This window comes from Xenopus laevis, chromosome 4L (assembly GCF_017654675.1).
Source record: "Xenopus laevis strain J_2021 chromosome 4L, Xenopus_laevis_v10.1, whole genome shotgun sequence".
Classification (NCBI taxonomy): domain Eukaryota; kingdom Metazoa; phylum Chordata; class Amphibia; order Anura; family Pipidae; genus Xenopus; species Xenopus laevis.
The window spans coordinates 126,604,365-126,614,045 of NC_054377.1; positions in this window are offsets into that span (position 1 = coordinate 126,604,365).

Sequence of the window (9,681 nt, forward strand, 5' to 3'; positions counted from 1 at the left end):
TACAGTCTAAAGGGAAGGGAGTAATACACAAGGTGTGGGAGTGGGCAAGATCGAATTAAGTGGGTGAGAAATGTGGTATTGTATGTGGTGTTGTATTTGGTAGTTAAGCAGAGTGAGGGTAGGCTTCTCGGAAGAAGTGCGTTTCTAAGAGATTTCTTGAAAGCAGAAAGGTTGGGAGAAAGTCGGACAGACCGTGGGAGAGAGTTCCAGAGGAGGGGTGCAAAGTCTTGAATGCGAGCATGTGAGGAGGTAATGAGAGAAGAGTTGAGTAGCAGGTCAGTAGAGGAGCGTAGTAAGCGGTTGGGTGAGTATATAGAGATGAGTTCAGAGATGTAGGGTGGGGCAGAGTTATGAAGTGCTTTGAAAGTCAGTGTCATTAATTTGAATTTGATTCTGAAAGGTAGTGGAAGCCAGTGCAGGGATTGACAGAATGGCGAGGCAGAGGAGGAGCGGTTGCTTAAGTGTATGAGCCTCGCAGCAGTGTTCATTGTGGACTGGAGAGGTGACAGTCTCTGGAGGGGAAGGCCAATTAAAAGTGAGTTACAGTAGTCTATAAGTGATATGATGACAGAGTGAATAAGAATTTTGGCAGCATCTTGGGTGATAAATGATCGTATTTTGGATATGTTCCTTAGGTGGAATTGACATGATTTAATAAGTGACTGGATATGAGGAGTGAAGGACAGGGCAGAATCTAGGATAACCCCAAAACACCGGGCCTGGGGAGAGGGGGTGATAGTGGAATTGTTAACTATGATGGATACTTCCGGGATGTTACTGGTGTAAGTTGGAGGAAAGAGAACCATTTCAGTTTTAGAGAGGTTTAATTTAAGGTAGCGTTGCGACATCCAGGTAGAGACAGGCAGGAGGAGACGCGAGTTAGGAGTTCTGGGCTGAGATTAGGAGATGAGAGATAGATCTGAGTATCGTCAGCATAGAGGTGGTAGTGGAAACCATACGAGTTGATTAATTTGCCTAGGGAGGAAGTATAGAGGGAGAATAAACCCTAGCTGCAATTCAAGGAGATTAGTCGCCCGACGACAAATCTACTCATTTTCGGGGCGACTAATCTCCCAGAACTGACTTCCCGCCGGCCAGAATGAAAATCACTGGCAGGCTGGCACTCAGAGCGATTTGTTTTCCGAAGTAGCCCGAAGTTTTATCGCGAGGCAACTTCATGCGACTTCGAATCGCTCCGAGTGCCATTCAGCTGCCAATGTTCTAGCTGGCGGAAAGGCAGGGAAGGCAGTTCGGGGAGATTAGTCGCCCCGAAGAAGAGGAGATTTGTCGCTGGGCAACTAATCTCCCCAAATTGCAGTGTGTTTCTGCCCTTAAGGTATGAAGATCCAAAGTACAGAAAGATCCGTGATCCGGAAAACCGCTGGTCCCAAGCATTCTGGATAACAGGTCCCATACCTGTACCCTTTCCTGCGTGACTGATGAGCAAAGGAAATGCTCCCAGTCACATTTTATTTATCTTTATTATATATATATATATATATATATATATATATATATATATATATATATATATATATATATATATATACATATACACCACCAATTTGTCCATAAACAACATATATAAGCATTTAAAACTTTTTCATATAAATATATAAAGGTGATTGTCAATTTCAAAGGGCTCTCCCTGAAAAACTGTTTTTGCCTAATGAAAGAAAATATAATTCTAAGCAACTTTCCCCATATACATTAACTAAGTTTTTTAAAGTTATTTGTAGATGTAATCGCTATTGAAAGAAATATTTCTTTCTTTCTACCTGTTGTGAAATAATGTATCAGAAGTCAGTTCTCTGTAGTTAATTCACTACTTCCGCAACATTGATCAGGAGTCAGAACCAGCAGTAAAGAGAATATAAACGGCCGGACAGATACAGCTTTCAAGAGCAATTACGTTTTCAAGTAACTTTCTTAAGACTGAAAATGTTTAAATCAGGTTTAGTGGAATGTTGCATATAAATATATATATATCATTTTTGGGTGGAGGACCAATTTATATGATATACATCATTTACCAGCACAACTTGCCCCAAAGAGGAATGCATTACTTTCTGCTGATTGCAGTGAAATCGTAATAAGATGTAAAGTGTGTACAGCAGAAAAGAACAATAGTTTCCATTACTGGAGGGTACAAGGTTGGGAAGGGGAGGGAGGACTACATCTACTGTATATATTCCTTTATACTGGCTGTTCTAGGATTATATAATATAATTCGAATAATGGAAGCCGTACTCGCAGGACTCATGAAAATAGCAAAAGTTTTATTGAAAGCAACAAACTAACGTTTCGTCTGTGGCACCAGCTTTTCTCACTGCTTTTTATAAAACTTTTGTTATTTTCATAAGACCTGCGAGTGCGGCTTCCATTCGTCGAATTGTGTTCTACTGTTCCTGTGATCTGCTCCCAGGCATCCAAGACCACATTTTCGTGAGTGCCAATAATTACTTTTGCATATATATACTGTATATATAACAATGGTCCTGCCCACAAGCCATTGGGTGCTGTGCAGACATGCTGTGCTTCTTTATCTGAACACCTCCCAACTGTCCCGTTTTTAGAGGGACAGTCCCTCTTTTGACAGCTCAACCCAAAGTCCCTCGTTTTTACTGGCAAGTCCCGATTTTCTCTGCACTGAACAGGCAGAAAAACTAACTTAATTGGCTTTTGGCAGAGTGTGGGGCCATCCGAGGGGTTTTCCTGATCGATATCTGGCCGAAAGTCAGGCAGATCTCGATCGGGTGGGTTAAAAAATCCCGTTGGATCGCGGCCGCATCTCTACGTGTATGCAGTCCTGTGATCCAACCTCCCGTTCAGGTCCGGACTGAGAATTAGAATAGGCCCTGGCATTTCAGGTACACAGAGGCCCAAACAGCCCACTAAATACTGACTTTCTATTTGACCTTATAGCAGCCCCTCTGGCATTTGCCAGAACCCACAGATTGCCAGTCCGGGCCTGCTCCCGTTCTCCTGCAGCCTCAATATCGCCAACTTCAATGTGGGCATATTGGGCAGAGATCCGCTCGTTTGGCGACATTGCTAAACGAGCGGATCTCTACGTCTATGGCCACCTTTAGACTCACAGCTTAAAGGACAATTCACCTTCATTAGCAAAACCGTAATAACTGAAAAAAACACAGAAATATGTTCAAACTTTCATAACCAGCCAAATTTTGTAAATTTTGTGAAATGAAAATGGTAATTAAGGGGTGTGGGCACACAAATGGGCGTGCAGCAACGTTTTTGTCCCTCTTTTTATTTCCAAAATGTTGGGAGGTATGTCTGAACCTATGTGGGGTAATTTACAAAACAGCTGGTTTTAAGGCAGGGCTGGGTGGATATATGCCCTTGTTCCCTGGGCTAACAAGGGAAAAAAGTAAGCTAAAATACAATTTGCAGTCTATACTGAAGGTTGTGGGTGATGCTGGGAGTTGTAGTACAACAACAGCTGGTGGATTGCATGTAGTAGACTGATTTAGATCTCTTTCCCCCGTCACGTTTAGGCCCCTTTCTCTAATGGTTTACTCCAGTCTTGCTCCTAGGAAATCAGTACAAAGGTCATGGGTGAGAGCACATTTGCCCCAGGCTCCCAGGTTTGGGAAACAGAAAGGAACTCCATATATGTACAAATACCATAACTGGTTTGCCTAAAAACTACAGAGGGAACAGCACCTGTGACGTACAGGGCTCAGTGGAGCTCTGACTGTTTCAATGTATGAGTCTCAGAATATAGGGGGCCCTAAAATGATTGTGCTGTGGTGCTAAGTAACCTCTATTTGGACATCTCTATTCAGACTGTCTCCTGTTCATCTTCCAGTCTGTCATTTGAGCTATTGCCTGGTTGCTAGTGTAGTCTCTAGATAACACTTTATATTCCAAACTGGAAAGCTGTAGAAGAATACATTTAATAATTAAGAGCTTTCCTACGAAGTATATCAAAGACCAACTGCAAATTGTTTGATTATTTGTATAATACTGAAAGCTCATTGGAAAGTAGACTGCTCCTTATTTATACTTACTGTATTGTTCCCACTCTGCTATGTATTTCAAATGGGTGACCATTATACCCCACTGTAACATGGTGCTCTGATGAGGAGGGATCATGGCCCATAATGGGAAGAGAGAGAAGGCTAAGCATGGGAGATGCCAGAAGCTTACCCCAAGAAACCTTTACAGCTTTACATCGATTGGCTGGTTGATGCGCAACACAACGGGCAAATGATTTCAGTGACAGCTGCATTTATGAGTAAGGGTCTCCGGTTACTCTTGCTTGTGTGACTTTCCCAGCAGGTGGCAATTTGTTCCAACTGAGAGCACTCACCCTGCTAGCGTCATCCTACCCCATCATGTACAGTAAAGGTATTTAGCTGTAGCTCTGCCCCAGAGAGGGGTTCACAATGAGAAAATACGAGATATATAACTTACGGCTAGATCTCCAGCTGAACTCCCAGTGACCCAAAGGTTGAACGGGGATCCTGGGAGTTTATTTCCTTATGTTGGCTCATCTGGCCTGTTCTTTTCAATGGCTTTGTAGTCATTGTGCCATAAGGATGTGTTTGAACGCAGGTAAGATAAAAAAAAAAAAAATCCACTGCAGGAAAAATTAGCCTTTACAGCTAAATCACTAGGGTTGCCACCTGGCCAATAGCTCACTGGCGTAGCTGGTATATTACCAGCCTGGGGTTGGTATTACAAATTTACTGGAAATGTAATTGCCAGTAAATGTGCAACCACTTATTGCTCTGTCCCAGGCTTGCCCCCAAACCCTGCATCCAGGTTCTCCTGCACCTCCCTCTGCACCACTCCATTAACCAAATTCCTCCTGCCTTGACCTGATCAGTCCTGCACCGTCCCTTGTAATCCCTCCCCTTTTTGCATCACAACCCACCCAGGGGTGATCTTGACCCTCTGCCGCATGAGGTGGCTTTCTTTCTGCCCCCCCGCAGTCATCTTTTCTGAACCAGAGGGGGTCTGGAAATTTGGCTCTTAAAAATACCAGAAGCAGTAAGGGCAGAGACACACCCTTAGATTCGGGTAAATTTAGTCACCTGGCAATAAATTGCCTCTTCTTCGGGGAGACTAACCTTCCCGGAATGCCTACTGTCGGCTAGAATCTAAATCTTCGGCGGGATTGCACTTGGAGCTCTTCGTTTTCCGAAGTAGCCCTAAGTTTCCTCATGAGGCAACTTCGGAAAACGAAGCACACCGATTGCCATCCTGCCTGCGATTTACGTTCTAGCAGGCGGGAGGTGGTTCGGGGAGATTAGTCGCCCCAAAGAAGAGATTTGTCACTTAATCTCCCGAATCTGAGTGTGTGTCTCTGCCCTTACCTGTTGGGCGTTGCCGTCTGAGGTGAGTACTGCCATTTTCATCACCACCTTTTGGGATATAGCCCCTTGACCTATGCATTGTTGTCTGTTTACTCATTTTGTATTATTACCCAGTGGAAAATCTACTGTAAAACGATAAAACAGAAACACAAATATAAAAAGAAAATAACAGAGGGACAGCAGTTGCCAAGCTACCAAGAATTTCTGCACTATTATTTAACAAGCTCTTTGATGTCACCAACCCATTTCCATTATCCTGGAGTAATATCAGAGTTGGGGCTCTGAGTTAGAACTGTCCAGTCAGTAAAACAATAGTATCTATGGAAACTGCCATACTGCTAGAATAAAAGAAAAATGGGGCCCCTGAGGCTAGCAAGTAGGCCATCAGGGAATGCTAGAATTAGTAATACAGGTATGAGATCTCTTATCCAGAAAGCTCTGAATTAAAGGAAGGCGTTTTTCCATAGTCTTTTTAAGCAAATAATCCTATTTTTTATAATACAACAGTACCCTGTTTTTGATTGTAACTAAACTGCATGAATCCATATTGGTGGCAAAACAATCCTATTGGTTTATGGTTAATGTTACGGAAAGATTACAACAAATAGGCTGGGATTATTATACATGAAGGTACATTTCTCCTGCCATTTAGTTTGGGGTTGTTATACATCAAACTGACATTGAATATATAGTACCATTTGTTCTGGGGAATTAGCAGGCTCGTACTAGCAACCTGCAGAGGACCAGACTGATATTACAGTTTGTACTCACTGTGCTGCACGTTGAACCCACATAAAGATCTGCCCTCCTAAAGCTGCCAACCTAGGCAGCAGCCAACAGATGCCTATATATAGATATGGCCTGGCCCTCAGCAGATGCTTAAATAAGACATAGGCAACCTGCTGCCCTGTATCTGTTATTAAATGAACTGTTGGCATGACACAGAGTCGCAGTTCAACAATATCTGGAGGGACACTGGTTGTCCAACAGTCTGGTAGAAGGGGACAGATTGACCAACACTGATGTCAGGGGCCTGACTAGACCGTAAGCAATTTCGGCAACTACTTGGGGCCCCAGGAGTTAAAGGGGGGCACTGATAAGCAGTTTAAATATATGTTTATGAAAAATTGCTTATTTCCAAAGTTTAGGCGGGTCCTAAAATTATTCTGCTGTGGAGTAACTTCTAGTTATTCTTCTGTCTGACTGCTGTACACACAGGGTACCAAATTGTGTTGGTCGTTGTCATGATTATGGGGGCGGGAAGCAAGTCAGCCAGTTAGGAACCCCAGGAAGCCTTAAAAAGCTTCCCCATTGATCATTATTATGTATCTTTCTATAAGTGTGGGATCTGTTGTCTGGAAACCCGTCATCCAGAAAGCGGAAGGCCGTCTCCCAATGACTCCATTTCATACAAATAATCCATTTTTTTTTTTTTAATTATTACCTTTTTCTCCATAGTAATAAATCAGTACCTTGTTCTTGATCCCAACTAAGATATAATTAATCCTTATTGGAAGCAAAACCCACCTAGTAGGTTTATTTAATGTTTAAATTATACTTCTAGTAGACTTAGGGCAGAGACATACGCTCAGAATCGGGTAGATCTTCGAGGCGACTAATCTCCCCAAACTGCCTTCCCCCTGGCTAGAATGTAAATCGCCGGCGGGATGGCACTTGCGCTTCATTTTCCGAAGACACCCGAAGTTTGGGCGACTTCGGAAAACGAATCGATCCAAGTGCCATCCTGCCGGCGATTTACATTCTAGCTGACGGGAAGACAGTTCTGGGAGATTAGTCGCCTCGAAGAAGAGGATATTTGTTGCCGACCAACTAATCTTCCCGAATCTGAGCGTGTCTCTGCCCTTTCGGTATGAAGATTCAAATTACAGAATGATCCATTATCCGGAAAACCCCAGGTCCCGAGCATTCTGGATAACAGGTCCTATACCTGTATTCACAGTATATCATCAATGTGTCCTTCATATAAAACCACCTTCTAGTGTTCCTTGCAGGAAAGAAGGTGAGAATAAGGCAGTATGCGCAGCGTCATGCAATTGCAGCAGTGGAAGGGTTAAGGCTCCGATTTCTATTTCACCTGGAGGCTCAGCAGCGCCTGACCTACAGCTCCTTTCTCTGTTATTGCTCTTTGTCTCTTTCCTGGAAAGATCTTCCTGTCACAAGGGACTTTGTCACTAACTTCTAGGAAATGGCTAAGCTAACTATGATTTGCTTTACTACGCACAGCGGGGAGGTAGAGGCAAGAGCGTTGCACGGCAGAGAAAGGGATTTGCTCATGATCAGAAAAAAGGGGGATTTGTTTTTGCACCACTTTTTTTTTTCATTTACAAAATGCGCTAGAATAATTTAGAAAAAAAAGACACTTAGTATAAAAGTAAATAATATGGGCAAATGAGCTCATAAAGAGGCTTTGTTGTAGAGTTACATTTCATGGCAGAAGCAGAGATTAACTGCTAACATGCCAGGCTGTTTTTGCCAATTGTTATATCTTTGCTTCCTTACAGGGGTAGTTCACCTTTAAACTAACCTTTATAATGACCTATAGAGTGATATTCTGCAACAATTTGCAATTGGTCCACATGTGCAGCGCACAAAAAATCCCACAAATTCCTTGTTTGTGTAACGAACATTTAAGGGATTTTTAATATTCAGATTCAGTTCAGCTAGGCACTTGGATTCGGCTGAATCCGAATCCTGACGAAAAAGGCCAAATCCTGGTTCTGGAATAAGTGACACAGGGCCACAAATTTCCCATTATATTAAATAGGTAGTTCTGAACTAAGCTGGACGCAGCTGCAGCGGGGGCCGGGTAAATAACCTTGAAGCGCCATATCCGGCCTGTGGGCCATAGTTTGAGGGCCCCTGGTCTATGGTAACTTAAAGCAGCCCCTCTAGCATTTGCCAGAACCCATAGATTGCCAATCCGGGTCATCATTTATTTATATGACAACAGCAATGTACAAAGTATAACAAACAAGATCTTACAATAACAAGACAAGATTACAAAATTGGAGGGGCATGTATACAAGAATTTACATTCTTGAGTGCACAATAAGGCATTAAAGCAGATAAATACATAGTTGATATTACTATTACATTCATTTATAAAGCACCAACATAATCCAAAACTCTTTATATGCAAGTACATACAACCAAAATACAGACAAACCAATACAGTAGGCAACAAAGGACATGCCTGCAAAGGCTTAAACAAAAGGGAGCAGGGATAAGAAAGACACAAGGTAAGAAAAAAAAAAAACAAACAAAACAGGAGAAGTGTATGTTAGAGGAATAAATGGGTGGCCATTGATAGGGTGCTGTTATGTGTTAAGTCTTTAATTAGGTTCCATTTTGTCATAAGTACAGGAGCAGGTAGAAGTCAATAGGTTAGTGTGTAGGATTTGCAGTGTGTTTATCTAGAGAACATCTATTGTGCAAGTCCTGTAATTGTGCACATGGGGAGACGGAAAGTCATTAAAGGAATGGGGGGTCGATTAGGAGAGTATCTGGAGATTTGTGATGTAAGGCAATGCTTTGTTACAGAGACCTTTTAGGTGAAGGTCAGGATAAGAAGGCATAGGTAGCCCATGTAGGCATTTGTAGTGTTGCAGCATGTTGTCTAAGGGTAGTGACACACGGGGAGATTTGTCGCCCATGATTTTTAAAAATCGTGTTTCGGCAACTACGGCTTCCGAGCAATTTGAATCCCATAGTGCATCACAGTGCTTTCTCCGCCCACACAGGCTGGACGTTCAATAAGCCTGTCAAAGAAATGCTTTAAAAAAAAGCACTTTCTGCGGCGTATTGTCGCATGAGTATTGTGCGTATCTTTATATGCGAAGGATAAATGAGCGTGTGGTCGCTGGAACAAAGAATGCGAAATTGCCGCCCTAGAAATTACATCCATACGTTTCTACGTACTTACGACATGCCGCACACACAAGAATTGTAGCATCAACAACTTGGGGAGCACAAACTATTGAGCAGTCTACCTGTGGGGGAATATTGGGGCCATTAAAAGCAGAGCAAAGCATTTAAAGGGTATAGATCTGGTACCCCAGGAGCAACAGCTCCCAGCAGGATTATGCACATAGAACAGGTGAGTGAAGTCAGCTAATGCACTGCAATAATCACAATATACAAGTATGGGGTCATGGGGGCCATCTTCCATAGACTCCATTGTAATCAAATAATTCATTTAAAAATGATTTCCTTTTATTCTGTAATAATAAAACAGTACCTTGTGCTTGATCCCAACTAAGCTATAACTAATCCGTATTGGAGGCAAACCAAGTCTAATGGGTTTATTTCATGTTTA